Source organism: Melanerpes formicivorus, unplaced genomic scaffold (assembly GCF_026170545.1).
Source record: "Melanerpes formicivorus ecotype bairdi unplaced genomic scaffold, bMelFor1.0.p_v2 SCAF_119, whole genome shotgun sequence".
NCBI lineage: Eukaryota > Metazoa > Chordata > Aves > Piciformes > Picidae > Melanerpes > Melanerpes formicivorus.
The window spans coordinates 1,195,603-1,215,522 of record NW_027142471.1 but is presented as its reverse complement, the minus strand read 5'-3'; the positions used below and the strand labels follow the sequence as shown (position 1 = coordinate 1,215,522).

At 51.2% G+C, this 19,920-nt stretch overlaps 1 protein-coding gene, 1 long non-coding RNA gene and 1 pseudogene across 4 annotated transcripts in view; 1 reads left to right on the top strand and 2 right to left on the bottom strand.

The window, feature by feature from the left end:
• LOC137456225 (feather keratin 1-like) overlaps positions 1-19,920 on the bottom strand; it is a 50,665-nt gene that overhangs the window by 7,297 nt on the left and 23,448 nt on the right. The window contains exons 1-2 of one of the 3 annotated variants that reach the window (XR_010990995.1): positions 19,073-19,159; positions 17,994-18,737 (exon numbers count right to left, since the gene is read on the bottom strand). The exons of 1 other annotated variant lie outside the window; for it this stretch is intronic. The gene's annotated coding sequence lies outside the window, so the exon portion shown is untranslated. Of the gene's footprint in view, positions 1-17,993; positions 18,738-19,072; positions 19,160-19,920 lie in introns of those variants that run through there. One more of the 3 variants, XM_068167522.1, reaches the window with a different exon arrangement.
• On the bottom strand, positions 2,403-5,051 carry LOC137456257 (feather keratin-like; annotated as a pseudogene).
• On the top strand, positions 5,750-6,737 carry LOC137456228 (uncharacterized). The gene is made up of 2 exons (XR_010990997.1): positions 5,750-5,833; positions 6,208-6,737. It is a non-coding gene; the product is annotated as an uncharacterized lncRNA (long non-coding RNA).

Here is a 19,920-nt window from a genome sequence, read left to right as displayed (position 1 = left end):
CTTTTGAGCGGGGCAAGTGTGAATCATGCCCTGAGTGGTGCAGTCCCTCAGTGTCTGCTTCTAGTATGATCCTGGGGCTTGAGCTGTCTCCCTGGAGCCACAATTCAGTACTGTCAGAGGAATCTCTGTAAAACAGGGACTTAAAACACCCCTGTGAATGCCATGATTGATCCAGGGATCCACACTGGAGTGGAGAATACTGTACTTGAGGCAGAGCCCCAAACCCATCTGAGAGCACCCTGCTTCAGCTGGCACTCAAACACCAACAGGAATGGCCACAGGAGTGAAAAAGAAATAAGGGTCAGGAGGCAAGAGACAGCTCTGACTTGCAAGGCACAGGAGTGATGGCAGTAGTTGAAAAGCTGCTGTAGGCTCCATTTCAGGGAGGTCACCAAAGTGAAGGGTTCCAGAGCAGAGCATCATGGCAGAGGAACCTTCCCAAAGCAGCAAAAGCACAGCCAAAGAGTGAAGCTAAAACATCAGGAGAGAGAGAGGCTGTCCCCAGCCCTCACTTAGAGCAGGAAGAGTGTGAGGTCCTGGCAAGAGGCAGCTATGGCTCAGCATGGTTGGGGACAAGGGTGACGGTGGGCAAGGCCCTCACAGACAAGAGCAGCAGCCAAGGAGCACAGTGAATGGGAAACAGGGAGGAATAAAATGACCAATGTCACCTCTGTTTCAGGAAGACCCTGCCCAGTGCTCTAACAGTCACTTGCATTCAACCTCACAAATGCCCTCCCAGACTGAACAAAACCTTTCTCTCCAACCGTCTTTGGAATGAACCAGCAGGCAATAGGATAAAACAGAGGCTTGAGTTGCCTCTCCAACCTGATCTCTTTCTATGATCAGGTGACCCGTCTGGTGGATGTCGAGAGGGCTGTGGATGTGGTGTACCTGGACTTCAGCAAGGCCTTTGATACCATCCCCCACAGCAATCTGCTGATTAAGCTGTCAGCCCGTTGATTGGACCATTACACTTTGTGCTGGGTTAGGAACTGGCTGGAGGGCCGGGCCCAGAGAGTGGTAGTGAACAGTGCCACATCCAGCTGGAGGCCAGTCACCAGTGGTGTCCCCCAGGGATCAGTGCTGGGCCCTGTACTCTTCAGCATATTCATCGATGATATGGATCAGGGGGTAGAGTCAGTCCTCAGCAAGTTTGCAGATGACACCAAGTTAGGGGCAGATGTTAGTCAGTTAGAGGGTGGAAAGGCTCTGCAGAGGGACCTCAACCGACTGGACAGATGGGCAGAGTCCAATGGGATGGCATTCAACAAGTCCAAGTGCCGAGTGCTGCACTTTGGCTACGGCAATCCCATGCAGAGCTATAGGCTGGGGTCGGAGTGGCTGGAGAGCTCCCAAACAGAGAGGGACCTGGGGGTGCTGATCGACAGCCACCTGAATATGAGCCAGCAGTGTGCCCAGGTTGCCAGGAGGGCCAATAGCATCCTGGCCTGCATTGGGAATAGTGTGGCCAACAGGAGCAGGGAGGTCATAGTGCCCCTGGACTCTGCTTTGGTTAGGCCACACCTTGAGTCCTGTGTCCAGTTCTGGGCCCCTCAGTTTAAGAAGGACATCGAAACACTTGAGCGTATCCAGAGAAGGGCAACAAGGCTGGGGAGAGGCCTTGAACACATGCCCTATGAGGAGACGCTGAGGGAGCTGGGATTGTTTAGCCTGGAGAAGAGGAGGCTCAGGGGTGACCTCATTGCCCTCTACAACTACCTGAAGGGTGGTTGTAGCCAGAAAGGGTTTGGTCTCTTCTCCCAGGCAACCAGCACCAGAACAAGAGGACACAGTCTTAAGCTGCGCCAGGGGAGGTTTAGACTCGAGGTGAGGAGGAAGTTCTTCACCGAGCGAGTCATTCGTCATTGGAACGGGCTGCCCAGGGAGGTGGTTGAGTCATCGACCCTGGAGGCATTCAAGGGGAGATTGGACATGGCACTTGGTGCCATGGTCTAATCATTGGGTGTGTGTTGATAGGTTGGACTTGATGATCCTTGAGGTCCTTTCCAACCTAAGTGATACTGTGAGACTGTGATACTGTGATACTGTGATACTGAGTTGGGATGCAGAAGAACTTTAATGAGCCAAAAAAGAGAGATTAGGTCAATCTGAGTGGGGATATCAGTGCAGGGAGAAGCAAGGAGAGACAGTAAGCTGTGTTCCACAGAGATGTTGAAGTTGGCAACAGTGCTCACCTGCCTGCCCCACAGAGGTAGCAGGGCCAGCAGCTCTTCCCTAGACTGCCTTTGTTCTCCTGCTGCCAGGCCAGGGCAGCAGAAGAGAAGGAGGCCACAGGAGGGCCAGGAGAGAGTGTCAGAGGGCACAGGCAGGCATGGGCAGTGCTGTGCCAGAGCCCAGGCTGGCCCTGTCTGTTGGCAAGGCTGCTGGGCTTGCTCAGCCTCTCGGAAAGCAGCAAGAAGATGCTGTGTTCCCAGGGCAGAAGCATCAGGTGGGGCCCTGGGGTCCTTGCCCAGGGCCCTGGGCAGCAGCTCTAGCAGGGCAAGCAGCTCCTGCCACAGGAGCCACGGCCCAAGGCAGAGAGGCCAGAGAGGCCAAAGCCCCCGGAGCTGATGGGCACCCCCTGAGAGCTGAGGATGCTGCCAACAGCAGCGGAGGTGGAGGAGCCCACGGCGGTGTTCTGTGGGAAGGAGCTGAGGATGGGGCCAGGCAGGGTCACCACCACGGGGGAGGGCTGGATGGCAACGGTGGAGTCCTGGCACTGCCTGACACAGGGCTCATTGCAGCTGTTGGCCAGCGGGGTTGGGCCGCAGGGCTGGCAGGGCTGGCAGGGTCTGTAGCAGGACATGGCTGGGGCTGGAGATCAACCTAGGAGAGAGAACAGGGGGAAAGCAGAGAATTTGAGGGAAGGGTAAGCAGCAATTTCTTACCCTATGGTGAGACAGTCAAGGAGAGAGCTGGAGTCAAGAGGTGGTGATGGAGTCAAGAGGTTCACAGGCTTCCTGTTTCTCTCAGCCCAAAAGTGCTCTGCCAAAAGCAACTGAGCCCAAAGGAATCCCTGCCTGGCCCCAGACCAGCAGGCACCCCAATCAAATCCCCAACTTCCTTCCATGCATCACTTGCACTCCCTTACCTCTCCTGTGACAAGCAGCTACTTGTCACACCTCGGGAAAAAAGGTGAAGGAAAACAAGCAGTAGGAGGAGGAGGAGGAGCAGAAAGATCTGCAGACTCACCTTGCTCCGAGGAGATGGAGGCCAGAGGAGTGGATGAGAGAGTGAGCAGAAGGAGTCTCTTTTATACTGCTCCTGCACCGCCCCAGGCCCACAGGCACTGCACCTGGGCAGTAATTTTCCAGCAGACTCAGCTCCAAAGCCAAACCTCCCAGCCCATGGCACTGCCTGGCCTTTGGCTTCCTCCATGCTGCCATTTCACTTCCTCATTGCTGAGGGGACCACTGGGCCACAGAGGATCCTTTGAAGTGCCAGCATGAGACATCCAAAGATTTAGACTGCAGGAATGCATCACTGCAGGCAGAAGCTGTGCTCCAAGTGCTGGAGGGCTGTGTGCAGGCAGGGGACATGGGTGTGGGCAAATCTGGGGAGCCTGTTTGCCATCCCTGTTAAGGCCGATCCCCTCTCAGGGAGGATCATCCTGGGCACACAAATGCTCCCAGGCCTGATGGCACCACGCATCCTGCCCCCTTTCTCCTTTCCTGCTTGAGCGGACAAAGTCATCCCCTCTGGTGCCAGTCTCTGGGGGTCTCCAATGGCTGCCTTCAGGAGGCTGAAGAGGCAGCACTTCTCAATTCCTCAAGCAGCCTGGTGGAGTCAGGTCCCTCCTCCCCACAGGAGAGCGGTGCTGAGGCTCAGCTCACCCTCCTCACACCCTCATGTTCTTTGGCCACACACTTTGGCCCCTGGCCAGGAGCAGAGACTTTTTCAACAGATGAGAACCAGCCTGCAAGGCCATTGGGTTGTGGGAACTCTTACAAGGAGGTCATGCCAAGGGCAAAAGCCATTTGGGCTGCCTCAAGTTGTGTACTCAGGTACAGGCCAGAGCCTGGAGCAGTTTTCCTGGGTTATGGGTGGAGCTGCCCTGGCCACAGGGGATCAGCCCTGCATAGGACAGGGACCTGCAGACAGCTCACTGAGAGTGGGAGGGGCCATGGAGGGGGAGAGGCTGTCCCTGAAGCTTGGCTGCTGGAGGCATTCCCTTGGCCTCCTGGGACTCCTGCCAGCTGCCTCCATGCCTGCAGGGCAGGGAAGTGAATCTCCTCCTTGATGTGCTCTGAGACTTCTTCTTGTTCCATGGTGCTCCTGAGCACGTCACCTCCCTCAGCATCCCCAGGCATGTGCAACCCCAAGATCCTGAGCTCTCTCATTTAGTGGGGAGTTCCCTGCTTCCCTAATGCTTCTGCTTTGTGCTGCAGGCTGAGGAGGGCTCTGTGGCCTTGGCATGATGAAGCCCTAATGCCAGGAGAATACCTACCAGATGAGACCCAGGGATGGGTCCCAGCCAGTGGCTTTCCAACCTTTTCCATCACTCCATGGAGCATCCAGGAGAGCTCCTCAGCATGGCCTGGACTCTCTGGCTAGGAAGATGAGGCTTGTGGATCTCGAACCTCCCACTGCCCTAGGTTCTCCCCAAGGCTCAGCCCCCTCTCATCAGAGAGGAGAGCTGAGGCCTCTAAGATTGCAGATTAATGCAGTCTCCAGTCCTTCCTGACACAAAAGGTTCTTCCTTGCCTAGTCAAACACTCATGCACTCTCCTTTGTCACACCAGAATCCTCATGGGGGACAGTCCCTTAGCTCTAAGCATTCTTACAGCAGACAGCACCAGAAGCTTTGCTTACATGAGAGGCAGAACATTTGCTGAGCTTCCCTCACCAACCGGACTCAGGCAGGCAGCACAAAGCCCATGAGGTTGCTCCCGCTCTCCCCTCCATCGATCCGTGCTGACCTCTCACACTCACCTTCTTGTCCCTTCATGTTGGGAAATGGCTTCCAGGATGATATACTTCATCCTGTTTGAAGAGGCCAAGGTGAGGCTGATGCTCCTGTCATTCTCCTCCTTCTCCTTCATGTCCTCCATGAAGGTAGGAGCCCCACTGGATTTCTTCCAGGCCTCAGATGCATTCCCTGACTATGGAGATTTTCAAAGGGCATTGAAAGTGACACTGCAGGGACAGCAGATAACTCTTCTGAGGACATGGTGTCAGATCTCACACACTCCTGTCTGTACCATCTGTATCAAGGATACCACACCTGCCTGTCCTCTGCTCCAGGTAAGCCTTTCCTATGCTGAACTTCCCAGAGAATGTCCAGATCCTGATCCCTTCACATCCCATTGTGCCAGTACAGACCAAGGCCAAAACCCCTTGGAGTACCTCCACCTTTCCTGCATCTCCTCTCCCCAGTACAGCTTCCTCCTCCTGCTTTAGTTGTCAACATGCATGGAAGAAGAAAGTCTGAGATCTCCATGCCAGCAGGGCACTCACAGACCAGGTGTGCTTTTCCTTCCCTAATCCCAGCCCTGCACACTCAGCCTTGCAAACATTCTCCCCAGAGCAAAGGGGAACAGACCAGAAACCATCGGCACAGCCAGTCCCTTGGCCTCTCAAGCAAGCACATGAAAGGAGCTGGCCTGGCTGAGCAGGCATCTGAGAAATGAGGAAGGGAAATGGCAGCATGGAGGAAGCCAGAGGCCAGGCTGTGCCCTGGGCTGGGAGGTTTGGCTTTGGAGCTGAGTCTGCTGGAAAATTGCTGCCCAGGTGCAGTGCCTGTGGGCCTGGGGCTGTGCAGGAGCAGTATAAAAGGGACTCCTTCTGCTCACTCTCTCATCCACTCCTCTGGCCTCCCTCTCCTTGGAACAAGGTGAGTAGAAATCCTTTCTCTTCCTGCTCCTTCTTCTACTCTTTTTCCTTTGGGACAGCTCAGCCCACACCTGTTCCTATGTCCCATGGGAGTTTTTGGAGGTGCTTTGCATTGGAAGGGGAAGGCAGCAAAATTTTTGCCAGGGCTGAGTCTTGGTTAAGAAGTCTCTGGATTTAAGGGCTAGGCTTGGATCTCTGTGGCTTTGGTCACACTCAGCAGAGCTCTTTTGGACTGAGGGAAGGTGAGACAGGTGGGACCCCTGCACAGCCTCCAGCATTCTCCTCCAGCTCACAACTTTTCTATCTTTAGTTGGCATGCAGAATTGTCTGCAGTAAGCTCTCACTCTCTGCTTCCTCTTGCTCTCTCTCTGCCAGGTTCATCTCCAGCCCCAGCCATGTCCTGCTACAGACCCTGCCAGCCCTGCCAGCCCTGTGGCCCAACCCCGCTGGCCAACAGCTGCAATGAGCCCTGCTGTGTGAAGTGCCAGGACTCCACCGTTGCCATCCAGCCCTCTGCTGTCGTGGTGACCCTGCCTGGCCCCATCCTCAGCTCCTTCCCACAGAACACCGCCGTGGGCTCCTCCACCTCCGCTGCTGTTGGCAGCATCCTCAGCTCTCAGGGGGTGCCCATCAGCTCCGGGGGCTTTGGCCTCTCTGGCCTCTCTGCCTTGGGCAGGAGCTGCCTGCCCTGCTAGAGCTGCTGCCCATGCCCTTTGTCCCGTCCCTACACAAAGCCGTCCTAGGAGGACCTGCTGGCCCTGCTCCCTCTGTGGGGCAGGCAGATGGACAGCTCCCGGGAGCTCCACCACAACCATGGGACAGTCCCTCCTGCCCCTTCTTTGTGACCTTCACCGATATCCAGGCTGTTTAGAACATCTGCCTCATTAAAGCTCTTCTGCATCCCATCCCATAGTTGTTTGTCATCCTTTCTCCTGGAGATGCTCTTCAAGATCTGCAAGAGGAGCAACCACCGTGATTAGTGTGAGTCAGCAGCTGACAACATCTGCTCTGTCTTTTTTGTTCCACAAAATGTATCTCATGTGAAATCCTTTAACCTTGGTCTACTTGTGTCCAATCCACCTTTCAGAGGTCTGCAATTGTTGGTCAGGAACACATGGTGCAATCTCTGGAGCAAACTAGGAAACCTCCCAAATGCTCTTTGACTCACAAGTCCTTTTGTCGCTGGTTGCCCAGACAGCTCTGGTCCCAAATTGAAAGTACAAAAGGACTTCTACAGTGCCCGCTGCCACGGCCTGCCCTTCCTGTGCCACTCCCTTCTCTCTGCCACTCCCTTATCTCTGCCACACCCTTCTCTCTGCCACACCCCTGTTTCCCATTCACTGTGCTCCTTGGCTGCTGCTCTTGTATATCAGGGTGTTGGCCACTGTCACCCTTGTGCCCAGCCATGATGAGGCATAGCTGCCTCTTGCCAGGACCTCACACTCTTCCTGCTCTGAGGGCAGGGGACAGCCTCTCTCTCTCCTGATGTTTCAGCTTCACTCTTTGGCTGTGCTTTTGCTTCTTTGGGAATTTTCCTCTGCCATGATGCTCTGCTCTGGAACCCTTCACTTTGGTAATCTCCCTGAAATGGAGATTACAGAAAGTTTTCAAGTGCTGCCATCGCTCCTGTGCCCTGCAAGTCAGAGCTGTCTCTTGCCTCCTGACCCTTATTTCTTTTTCACTTCTGGGGCCCTTACTGTCAGTGGTGTTTAGGAGCCCAGCTGAACCAGGATGCTCTCAGATGGGTGTGGGTCTCTGCTTCAACTGCATTGTTCTCCACAATGGTGTGAATCCCTGGTTAAATCATGGCATTCAGAGGGGTGGTTTAGGTCCCTGTTTTACAGAGCTTCCTCTGACAGCTTGCAGGGCAAAGGAGTGATGCAGCAGCTGAAAATCTGCTGTAGCCTCCATTTCAGGTGACCCAAGGGCTACAGAGCAGAGCAGAGGAACCTTGCCAAAGCAGCAATCCACAGCCAAAGGGTGAAGGCCAAATCTCAGGAGGGACAGACGCTGTCCCCAGCCCTCACTCAGAGCAGGAGGCGTGTGAGCTCCTGGCAAGAGGCAGCTCTGGCTCAGCGGTGTGCGGTGACAAAAGTGTGACTGTGGCAAACAGCCTCTAGTAGAAGAGCAGCAGCCAGGGAGCACATGGAATGGGCAACAGGGGGTGGCACGTAGAAGGGCAGGACATGGCAGTTGCTGCTGTAGAAGGCTCTTTGGATTTCCCTTTTTGCACCAGAGCTGTCTGGGCAACCAGCTACAAGATTTATGTGTTTGTGTTTATGTGAGTGTTTTAGAGGTTTCCTGGTTTGCTCCAGAGACTGCACCAGAGTGCGTGTAATGGCTTAGTGCAAGGGCTGAACTCCCCCACTCCCCCCACTCCCCTTTCTCTCTCTCCCTTCACCAGGAGATAGGAAAGCAAAGGGAATGAAAGGCAGAGGGAGAGTTTTCAGTTCCTTTACACAGAATAATTTACTCCTTTGCTTCAAAGTTATCAGATTACATCAGCATATATAGAGGACAGAAGGAAAAGTGAAGTGAATACCTGTTCCAATCCTGTAACAAGCAAAAAGCAGTTGCCTGCTCAAGCAGCAGAAAGGCAAGAGCCAGGCTGAGATTCTCTTTTGTTTTTCAAGTCATAACTCTGCACAGCTATAAATGCTGTGGTCATAAATTCATGATCCTGATAGTGGAGAATATTATGTGGTTTGATCCCTACATTCTCCACACCTTATCCCACACTATTCTGTATCATGCTCAACAGCAGTTAACATGATAACCTATATACAATTTACTGTGCATTCTCACCTAGAGTGTATTGTTCTGCGGCACACAATAAACTTTTCCATCTTCCTGCACTACCTACCAGGTAGATCCTGGGCCAGGTGGGACAGTTCTCCCCAGCTGCAGTATAGAGCACATTTGTATCCTCTTGTCCTGTCTGAACTGGTCCAAGGGCTCCTGCATGCACAATCTCCTGTTTGATCTGTTCAAAAGCTTGTTCCTGCTTAGGGCTTTGTTGGAAATCATCCTTCTTCCAATTTGCTTGGTAGGGAGCACTTACAATCAAACTGTACTTTGGGATGTGCATTCTCCACAAACCCACAACACCTAAGGAAGCCTGGCTGTGCTTGTATTTGTGGGTGGAGACATAGCTGTGATCTTGTGGATGACATACATTGGGATTTGGCGATACCTGTCCTGCCATTTTCTCCCTAAAAACTGGATCTTTCTTGCAGGTCCCTTGACCTTACTTTGGTTTATGGTGAACCTGGCCTTCAGAAGAATCTGGGTTATTTTCTTCCCTTTCTCACAAACTTCCTCTGCTGTGTCACCTGACACAATGATGTCATCAATGCACGGCAAGGGTTCTGCAGCTGGTACTGGAGCACCAGCATGTCTGGCACAGCAGCCCTCATCACTGGTGTAGCATCATTCAGAGCAGGGTAGTTCACTGTCAGTCTCCATTCACCATTAGATTTCCTTACTGGCCATGTAGGGCTTCTGAATGCTAAGTGAGTCTTAGAGATCACCTTTTGTCTCTGCAGTTGTCAAATTAGTCTATAGATGAGGATCACAGAGTCCTGGTTGGTGCAGTACTGTCTCTGGTGCACTGTTGCAGTGGCATTTGGTATTTGTTGGTGTTTTGATTGGGAGCAAATTACTGAGGAAGGAATTACAAAAATATAGCTATCTTTATTTTCCCAGAACCCCTGCCCCAAAATTATGCACAAAACTGATTCAATTTTATTGACAGGTTCGATTTTGTAGCGAATTCTGCAAGGATGCTTATGAGCAACTTTAGTACCAATTAGAGAGTTCAGAAAATGGAAAAGGCTAAGCCACAAAATAGTTTTACCACTCTGGTAAAATGAGAGGCAAGCCAGGACCCTAGGGAAAAGCCAAGAGTGCCTCCAGAACTGCAAGCTTTATAACGCAATTTGTGGATAACATGGCATAAATCCAAAGGAAGAAGGACCTGCCAAAGATAAAGTGTCCTCAGACACAGGTCCCATGAGGCAAATCTCATGGGACAGTGCTGTCAAAGCAAGGCAAGAGAAGCTGCACTACCAGCCTATTTCCATCCAACAGCTTCGGTTTCCAGCAGTTAGGGATCTCCAGCACAGGGCAGGGAGCAGGACCCCAGGGTATACAAGTGCAGGGACTACAGCAGGAAGAAAGGCTCCATTTTAATATTTCCCTGCTTAAGCCCCAGGGGGAGTAGAAGGACTTTTGTGCCTTTGTCTTCCACCATTCAAACATCCAAAGATGGAGATGGGGGAAGTGGGGTTTGGAGCACCCTGCAACACTTAGTCTTAGTGTTATCAGAGCCATCCACTTACACCATGTTGAGTCTGTGAAATGATGTGGTGTGGAGCCTTTCCCTTTGAACATCCAATTCAAACCTGGTAACCTGGGAGCTATGAGAAGTTGTGATTCAGTTCCAATTACTTCAGAAGATGCTTTTGCTCCTTCATAGGCAGCTTGAATCTCTTTTTCTGTTGGAGTATAATTTGCTTCAGAACCTCTGTAACCTCGACTCCAGAAACCAAGAGGTCAACCACGTGTCTCACCTGGAGCTCTTTGTCACAAGCACCAGGTTGGACCATTGTCACTTGCAGCCGTGTACAAAATGTTCTTAATGTCTGGACCATCTCGGACAGGTTCCGGACCCACTGCTTGAACTACCTCTTGCTTTATCTGGTCAAAGGCTGCCTGTTGTTCAGGTCCCCAGTGGAAACTGTTTCTCTTTCGAGTCACATCATACAGAGGTTTCACAATCTGACTGTATCCACGAATGTGCAGTCTCCAAAATCCCACTATCCCCAAGAAACGTAGGGTCTCTTGCTTGTTTGTGGGATTTGCCATGGTAGAGACTCTATTCACCACATCCACTGGAATGTGTCGGCATCCATCCTGCCACTGCACTCCCAGAAACTGAATCTCTGTGGTAGGTCCTTTTACCTTGTCTCGCTTGATGGCAAAACCTGCATTCAGAAGAATGTCAATGATTTTGTTACCTTTCTCCAAGACTTCCTCAGCAGTTTTACCCCAGACGATGGCATCATCGATGAACTGGATGTGTTCTGGAGCACCGCCTTTCTCCAGAGCATCGTGGATTACTGCATGACAGATGCTGGAGCTGTGGATCCAGCCCATTGGCAATCTGTTGAAAGTGTACTGGATTCCTCTCCAGGTGAAAGCAAACTGAGGCCTGCATTCCTCTGCTATGGGAATAGAGAAGAATGCATTAGCAATGTCTATGGTAGCATACCATTTGTCCTCTTTGGATTCCAGCTCATACTGTAGTTCCATCATGTCTGGCACTGCTGCACTCATAGGTGGTGTTACTTCATTCAGGGCTCGGTAGTCGACCGTCAGACGCCAGTCTCCATTCTGCTTCCGCACAGGCCACACTGGACTGTTGAAAGGGGAATGAGTTTTGCTGACAACTTTCTGACTCTCCAACTGACGAATCAGATTCTGAATGGGCAACAAAGAGTCCCGGTTGGTTCTGTATTGTCTGTGATGCACAGTCTGAGAAGCAACCGGCAATTTAATGTCCTGTATCTTGTGTTGTCCCACAACTGCAGATTCATCAGAAAGCTCAGGTCTGACAGACAGCTTCAGTTTTTGTCCATCAACTTCTACAGAAGCTACTCCAAAAGCCCATTTGTAACCTCTAGGGTCTTTGAAACGCCCTTCTCTCAGAAAATCAATTCCCAAAATACAAGGTGCATCAGGTCCGGTCACAACTGTATGCTTCCTCCATTGTTTACCAGTTAAACTTATATTAACCTCCACCTTAGTTAACTCTTGAGATCCACCAGTGACTCCCAGAATAGTTATAGACTCTGATCCCTGATAATTTGATGGCATTATGGTGCACTGAGCTCCTGTGTCAACCAAGGCCCTGTACTTCCGAAATTGTGAAGTGCCAGGCCACTGGATGTACACATCCCAATAGATTCTGTTATCTCTGTTATGTCTTTCCTCCCCCTGGCGGGAGGCAGGGCACCCCTAGTGATGGGAAACATGCCCACATGTGCATTGAGCACAGTGTGCAGTATTATAACTGGAGCCACTGTTGGAGCTACTAGAGTTGTTCTGGGGAACTGTGGAAGTAACAGCTACCCTTCTGGTATTGCCACCTCGGGTTCTGCCACTTTGCAGTTCCCTCAGTCTCCTGAAAAGGTTAGAAGCTGGTTGACTGACGCACTGAATTTAGGGAGTGCAATGCTCAAGCAATGCTCAGCTGATAGAAGGAAACGTTTTAGCCCTTGTAGGCCACAGACCTTGGGAACAAACTGCAGCTATGTAGAGAGAAAAAAGCCTTTAGCTGATTACCAACGGCCATTGTGACTCAGGAAGTCCCACAATTGCCTGAGAATTAGAGCTGGTAAACATTGCAAGAGAGTCTTTTGTTTTCTCTCTGAACTTAGATAAGAGATGCATGATCGTTTGCCTTTTGTCTAGCACCTGCCTGGGCCTTGCCCGGCGATGTGTGTTCCCTGGTCTTTTCTCGGCAGCCAATCACGAATCTATAACTGTCGGATGGACAGTTACTAGTTAGTTTTGATTATGTTACCCTATATAAAGAACATACTTTGTACAATAAAGTAGACACTTTGCTTGCATCAAGCTTTGTCTCCATCTCTCAGTCACGGTAGTTGACCATCCCACCTGTTCACGTTCTCACCAAAGTGATCATGCAGAGTTATCCAAATACTCCTCCCTGATTGCCTTGGTGGTCTGTTTTGGTTTGGTCTGTTTTGGTTTGATCTCTTTTGGAATGACCTCCTTGGAGGACGTCTATTCCTCACAGAAGAAACTTGTATCCACCTGGAGGAAGAATTAGAATTATCTCTGTGTGCCAATTGGGATATGGTGTTTTTAAATTCATCCTTCAGCTCTTTCATGCAAATCTCACCAGACAGAGTTTCAATGGCTGAAACCAAAGAAACACGTGTCATGCTATCCTCCAATTGTCTCATTTGATCAGTGAATTGGCCAACTGTAGGAGGAGCTCCACCATAATTTCTTGCCACAATTTTGCTTGCCAGAATGTTTGCATAATTAGCCGGATCAAGCTTGATGAGCTTTTTAGCAAGACCAGTTCCTACAGGAATGTCATCAGGATTCAGAGTTTCATGGCCACCATAGAGTACCTCTCTAACTGCAAATTCTCTCAGACGCTTAATTCCCTCATCTATGGTAGTCCAGGGCTTAGGATTCCATGGAAGATCATCTCAGGAAGGGTATCTCAGGGCAACCACCATTAAAAGGCGTATCCACAGACTAACTTTACCGAGAGCCTTGCCTAGTTGTCTATCTATTCCATTATCCCTCGAGAGAGTTCCTAGCTGAGCTGCTGACTTATCTCCAACCACCAGCTGGTGCACCTGTATCGTAACATCTACCAAGCCAAGCTAGGACTGGTTCATTATCCACTCTGATGTAATCCAGGACCTGCACCTCCATCCTGTGATGATCTCAATAACTCAGCTATATCTTTAAGACAAACCTTCTCTTCCTCCCCAGCAGAAGTACATTGCTGTTCTCCCCCTTCAGCTCCTGCATCACCTTTGGGCTTTCCACTTCTTGTTTGTAAAACTGCTACTTGCTTAATTGGAGCTGTGTTTGGATTTACAGCTGCCTTAACAGAAGCTGACAGATTTTGAGAAGGACCAGCTGCTGTGGAGGACACTTCCGGTCCTGCTGAAGAAGAAGGAAATGGTTTTGACTCTCTAATGGCTGCTGAGCCGCCATGTTAGGAGCTGCTGCTGCTGCTGGCTGGTGGCCAGGATTACCAACAGCACTGTTCAAAGCAGCCTTTCCGATAGACTTTTTAGCTTTATCTTTAACTGATACAGACTCTCCATTCTTCTCATCACTAGAAGTCTCTGGGGTAGAGTTAGAGCTATGCTTCCTTCTCTTTGATCTACACTTAATAACAAAACAGGCCTTAGATACCTTCTTCTCCTTCTCCTTCTTCTCCTTCTCCTTCTCCTTCTCCTTCTCCTTCTCCTTCTCCTTCTCCTTCTCCTTCTCCTTCTCCTTCTCCTACTCCTTCTCCTTCTCCTTCTCCTTCTCCTTCTCCTCCTCCTTCTCCTCCTCCTTCTCCTCCTCCTCCTCCTTCTCCTCCTCCTTCTCCTTCTCCTTCTCCTTCTCCTTCTCCTTCTCCTTCTCCTTCTCCTTCTCCTTCTCCTTCTCCTTCTCCTTCTCCTTCTCCTTCTCCTTCTCCTTCTCCTTCTCCTTCTCCTTCTCCTTCTCCTTCTCCTTCTCCTTCTCCTTCTCCTTCTCCTTCTCCTTCTCCTTCAGTGCATATAACAAGTACATAATCACTATCACCAGCAGCAGATTCACACACATCAAATAAATCACCTTTGGATCCCAGCCGTCACTTAAAATTACTCTTTCACCTACAGGAATCTTAAACTCCCTTATCTCGACAGGAAGAGTGTTCGATGTTACATTTCTGTAACTCATAAGCCAAAAGAATCCCAGGCACCGGTCATAGAGAAGCTGAATCTTATACTTAAACCATAAATATAATTTATTCATTATGTAGCTGCCTAAGCAATCACAAGTCAATCCTAGAACATGCTTATAGATCAGGACACCAAAAATTGAAAAAAAACAGATGCTCTAAAATCCAAAACACTTTCATGTTTGCAACTCTGACTTGAGCAGACAATAAATCAAGTCAATTTTGCCATGCTTCTGGACAGCAATTATCCACAAGCCGCATGTTGGACCGCCAAATAAATTATGTGGTGGTGAGAGAAAGGTCAGTCCTCCTTCCCCAACAAAACAACACAGCTAACTCAGTCAGAGAAGCAAAACGGATATAAGCTATATTTAAAAGCAGGATGAAATGCAGCGAATATATACACAATATACAATATTTACAATACATACAGAAATACACAGCAAAGAAAGTAATACAGAACAAAACTCCCTCTACCAGACAGAGGAGGGTCCCCCCCCTGTACCCCCTGTCTCTCCCCCTACGTCCCTTTTTTCCCATTAGAGAGATAGAAAAGGTAATTATTAAGGAGGGAAATTCTGTTAGCTCAAAGTGAATGCAAGAATTATTTTTTTTCTTATCTGTTATCTCAAGGTTAACTCCGTCCCACAGCTGTGGCTCAGAAGCAGACAGGCTGAAAAAGCAGACAGAACAGAACTGAGACTCAAACTCGACTAAAACTTAAAGTTGCATTTTACATATCTACCAATGAAATTCATTTAGAATATCTGAATATTTTCAAAACATTCAGCCAGAGTGTCCCAGCAACTGTCCCTTTCTTAAAGGCACAGCCTAAAATGGTCACACTGAGCAAAGCCTTCGACACTGTCCCGCTCCACATCCTGGTCTCCAAACTGGTGACACAGGGGTTTGATGGGTGACCACTAGATGGATACAGAACTGGCTTGATGGCTGCACCCAAAGAGTGGCTGTCAATGGGTCCCAGTGGAGGCCAGGGACAAGCACAGTCCCTCAGAGATCAGTCCTGGGACCAGGCTTGTTCAACATCTTTGTGGGTGCCATGGACAGTGGCATTGAGTGAGCCCTCAGCAGGTTTGCTGATGACACCAAGCTGTGTGGTGCAGCAGACATGCTGGAGGGAAGGGAGGCCATCCAGAGGGACCAGGACAGGCTGGAGCGGTGGGCACAAGCCAACTTCATGAGGTTCAACAAGACTAAGGGCAGGGTCCTGCATCTGGGTGGAGGCAATCCCAGGCACAAATCCAGGCTGGGCAAGGTCTGGCTGGAAAGCAGCCCTGAGGAGAGAGACTTGGGGGTGCTGGTGGACAAGAACCTCAACAGGAGCTCTCAATGTGCACTGGCAGGCAAAAATCCAATCAGATCCTGGGCTGCATCAAGACAAGTGTGGCCAGCAGGGCAAGGGAGGTGATTCTCCCCCTCTGCTCAGCTCCGGTGAGACCCCACCTGGAGTACTGTGTCCAGTTCTGGAGCCCGTTATTACAAGAGGGATCTGGAGGTGCTGGCAGGTGTCCAGAAAAGGGTCACGAGGATGAGCAGAGGGCTGGAGCACTTCTCCTATGAGGACAGACTGAAGGAGTTGGGGCTGTTCAGTCTGGCGAAAAGAAGGCACTGAGGTGACCTAATTGTGGCCTTCCAGTATCTGAAGGGGGCCTACAAGAAGGCTGGGGAGGGACTGCTCAGGCTCTCAGGGAGTGATAGGACTAGGGGGAATGGAATGAAGCTGGAGGTGGGGAGATGCAGGCTGGACTTGAGGAAGAAGTTCTTCACCGTGGGAGTGGTGAAGCCCTGGAATGGGTTGTCCAGGGAGGTGGTTGAGGCCCTGTCCCTGGAGGTGTTTAAGCCCAGGCTGGATGACGCTCTGGCCAGGCTGATCTAGTGTGGGGTGTCCCTGCCCATGGCAGGGGGGGTGGAATTAGGTGATCCTTGTGGTCCCTTCCAACCCTGACTGATTCTATGATTCTATGATAGAATTATTAGAGTTGGAAGGGAGCTCAAGGATCATCTAGTGCCGACTGCCCTGCCATAGGCAGGGGCACCGCACACTAGATCAGGTTGCTCTGGGCCACATCCAGCCTGGCCTTAAAAAAACTCCAGGAATGAGGCTTCCACCACCTCCCTGGGCAACCTGTTCCAGAGTCTCACCACCCGCAAGGGGAAGACTTTCTTCCTAACATCCAGTCAAAATCTACACATTTCTGGTTTTGCTACATTCTCTTCAGTTCTATCACTACCTGACACCCTGAAAAGTCCCTCAACATATTTCGTGTATTCTGGAGCTCCATGCCATTCCAGTGCAGTTTGGATCAGCCCATGACAAATGGTGGGGCTGTGTTTTCAACCCTGGGACAGTCAATTCCAGGTATATTGGCCACCTCTCCATGCAAAGGTAAACTGTGGCCTGCATTCTGGTACTATGGGAATGGAGAAGAATGCATTAGCAATGTCAGCTGTGGCATACAATTTGGCTGCCTATGGCTGCAGCTGGTACTGGAGCACCAGCATGTTTGGCACAGCAGCCCTCATCACTGGTGTGACCTTAGTCAGAGCAGGGTAGTTCACTGTCAGTCTCCATTCACTGTCAGTCTCCATTCACCATCAGACTTCCTTACTGGCCATGTAGGGCTGCTGAAGGCTGAGTGAGCCTTAAAGATCACCTTTTGTCTCTGCAGTTGTCAAATTAGTCTATAGAAGAGGATCACAGAGTCCTGGTTGGTGCAGTACTGTCACTGGTGCACTGTTGCAGTGGCATTTGGCATTTGTTTGTCTTTAACATCTAACAAGCACACCACGAAGGACTCCCTTGAAAGACCACACAAGGCAGGAAACTGTTCCTCTATCTCTGTTTCTAAGGCAGCTCTACCAAATGGCCACCTGTATCCTTTTGGATCTCTCTCAGGCCTTGTCCCCAAAGCCCAGCTCCTCAGCTGTGAGGAGCACCCCATGGAGTCAGTCCCATGCTGCTGTGGTCACCATGAAAGGAAGAGCCAGGAGCATCCTATGTGTTCCTCTTGGACTTACTTCTGACCATGGTCAGAGCAATGGTGAGCCCAGCCTGAGACTGGGAGCCTGTGTAGGAGATTGGAGGGGGAAGGAAGCTGCTGAAAAGGGACTTTTTGAACTGAGTTCCCCCATTCTCTGAGATGAACAATCAGGAGTATCAGTATTTAAGGAGGAGAACAAAATACTTCTAGTTCTACTGAAAGGTGGATTGGACATAAATGGAGCAAGGTGAAAGGACCTGGCAGGAGAAGCATTTCTTGGAAAGAAAAAAACAGAGTGGACATTGCCAGGTCCCTGTAGATAGGATCAATAAGGTACCAAGGACTGTCCTCACCAATGTGGCAGAAGGAATGTCTTACCCCACCATGAACCATCCCCGCATGGTCCCTCCCTCTGCAGACACTGCAGCAGCAACAGTGAGCAGTTTGTTGCCCTGCAGAAGCTGGCAGGAAGTGGGAGACATGGAGAGGCTTCACCACAACCAGAGGCAGAGCAGGGAGAACTGATGAATGACTGCAAATACTTCATGCAAGCTTGTGTCACTGCACAGCCAGGCTGAAGAACTTCCTGACTCACAGCCCTGAGTAAGGTTGATCCTCCTGCTATTCCTGGAGAGCATTTGCAGGAGAAAGGATGAGACAGAAATCTGGGGTGGGATGCAGCAGAACTTTAATGAGTCAAATGTGGGAAACATGGTGGAGAAGGGTGGGAGCTCCAAAGCAGGGGCAGCAGGGACTCTGTGTTCCATGGCTGTAGTGGAACTCCCAGCAGCTGTCCATCTGCCTGCCCCACAGAGGGAGCAGGGCCAGCAGGTCCTCCCTAGCCTGGTTTCCTGCTGCTGCTGCCAGGCCAGGGCATCAGAAGAGAAGGAGGCCACGGGAGGGCCAGGAGAGAGTGTCAGAGAGCACAGGCAGGCATGGGCAGTGCTGTGCCAGAGCCCAGGCTGGCTCTGTCCTTTGGCAAGGGCTGCTGGGCTTGCTCAGCCCCTCGGAAAGCAGCAAGAGGATGCTGTGTGCCCAGGGCAGAAGCATCAGGTGGGGCCCTGGGGGCCTTGCCCAGGGCCCTGGGCAGCAGCTCTAGCAGGGCAGGCAGCTCCTGCCCAAGGCAGAGAGGCCAGAGAGGCCAAAGCCCCCGGAGCTGATGGGCACCCCCTGAGAGCTGAGGATGCTGCCAACGGCAGCGGAGGTGGAGGAGCCCACGGCGGTGCTCTGTGGGAAGGAGCTGAGGATGGGGCCAGGCAGGGTCACCAGCACAGCAGGAGGCTCAATGACAACAGTGGAGTCCTGGCACTGCCTGACACAGGGCTCATTGCAGCTGTTGGCCAGTGGGGTTGGGCCGCAGGGCTGGCAGGGCTGGCAGGGCCTGTAGCAGGACATGGCTGGGGCTGGAGATGAACCTAGGAGAGAGGACAGGCGGAAAGCAGAGAGTGAGAGCTCGCAGAGGACAAGCCTGAATGCTCACTGAAGGGAAGGAAAGTTGTGAGCTGGAGGAGAGTGCTGGGGGCTGTGCAGGTGGTCCCACCTGTCTCACCTTCCCTCAGCATAAAAGAGCCCTGCTGGGAGTCACCAAATCAAGGGTTTGCTCAGATCTGGCACAACTTTTGCACCTTCCCCCTTCCAATGCAAAGCACCTCCAAAAAATCCCATGGGACATAGGAACAGGTGTGGGCTGAGCTGTCCCAAAGGAAGAAGTGTAGAAGAAGGAGCAGGAAGAGAAAGGACTTCTACTCACCTTGTTCCAAGGAGAGGGAGGCCAGAGGAGTGGATGTGAGAGTGAGCAGAAGGAGTCTCTTTTATACTGCTCCTGCACCGCCCCAGGCCCACAGGCACTGCACCTGGGCAGCAATTTTCCAGCAGACTCAGCTCCAAAGTCAAACCTCCCAGCCCAGGGCACAGCCTGGCTTCTGGCTTCTTCCATGCTGCCATTTCACTTCCTCATTTCTCAGATGCCTGCTCAGCCAGGCCAGCTCCTTTCATGTGCTTGCTTGAGAGGCCAAGGGACTGGCTGTGCCTATGGTTTCTGGTCTGTTCCCCTTTGCTCTGGGGAGAATGTTTGCAAGGCTGAGTGTGCAGGGCTGGGATTAGGGAAGGAAAAGCACACCTGGTCTGTGAGTGCCCTGCTGGCATGGAGATCTCAGACTTTCTTCTTCCATGCATGTTGAAAACTAAAGCAGGAGGAGGAAGCTGTACTGGTGAGAGGAGATGCAGGAAGGGTGGAGGTACTCCAAGGGGTTTTGGCCTTGGTCTGTACTGGCACAATGGGATGTGAAGGGATCAGGATCTGGACATTCTCTGGGAAGTTCAGCATAGGAAAGGCTTACCTGGAGCAGAGGACAGGCAGGTGTGGGATCCTTGATACAGATGGTACAGACAGGAGTGTGTGAGATCTGACACCATGTCCTCAGGAGAGTTATCTGCTGTCCCTGCAGTGTCACTTTCAATGCCTTTGAAAATCTCCATAGTCAGGGAATGCATCTGAGGCCTGGAAGAAATCCAGTGGGGCTCCTACCTTCATGGAGGACATGAAGGAGAAGGAGGAGAATGACAGGAGCATCAGCCTCACCTTGGCCTCTTCAAACA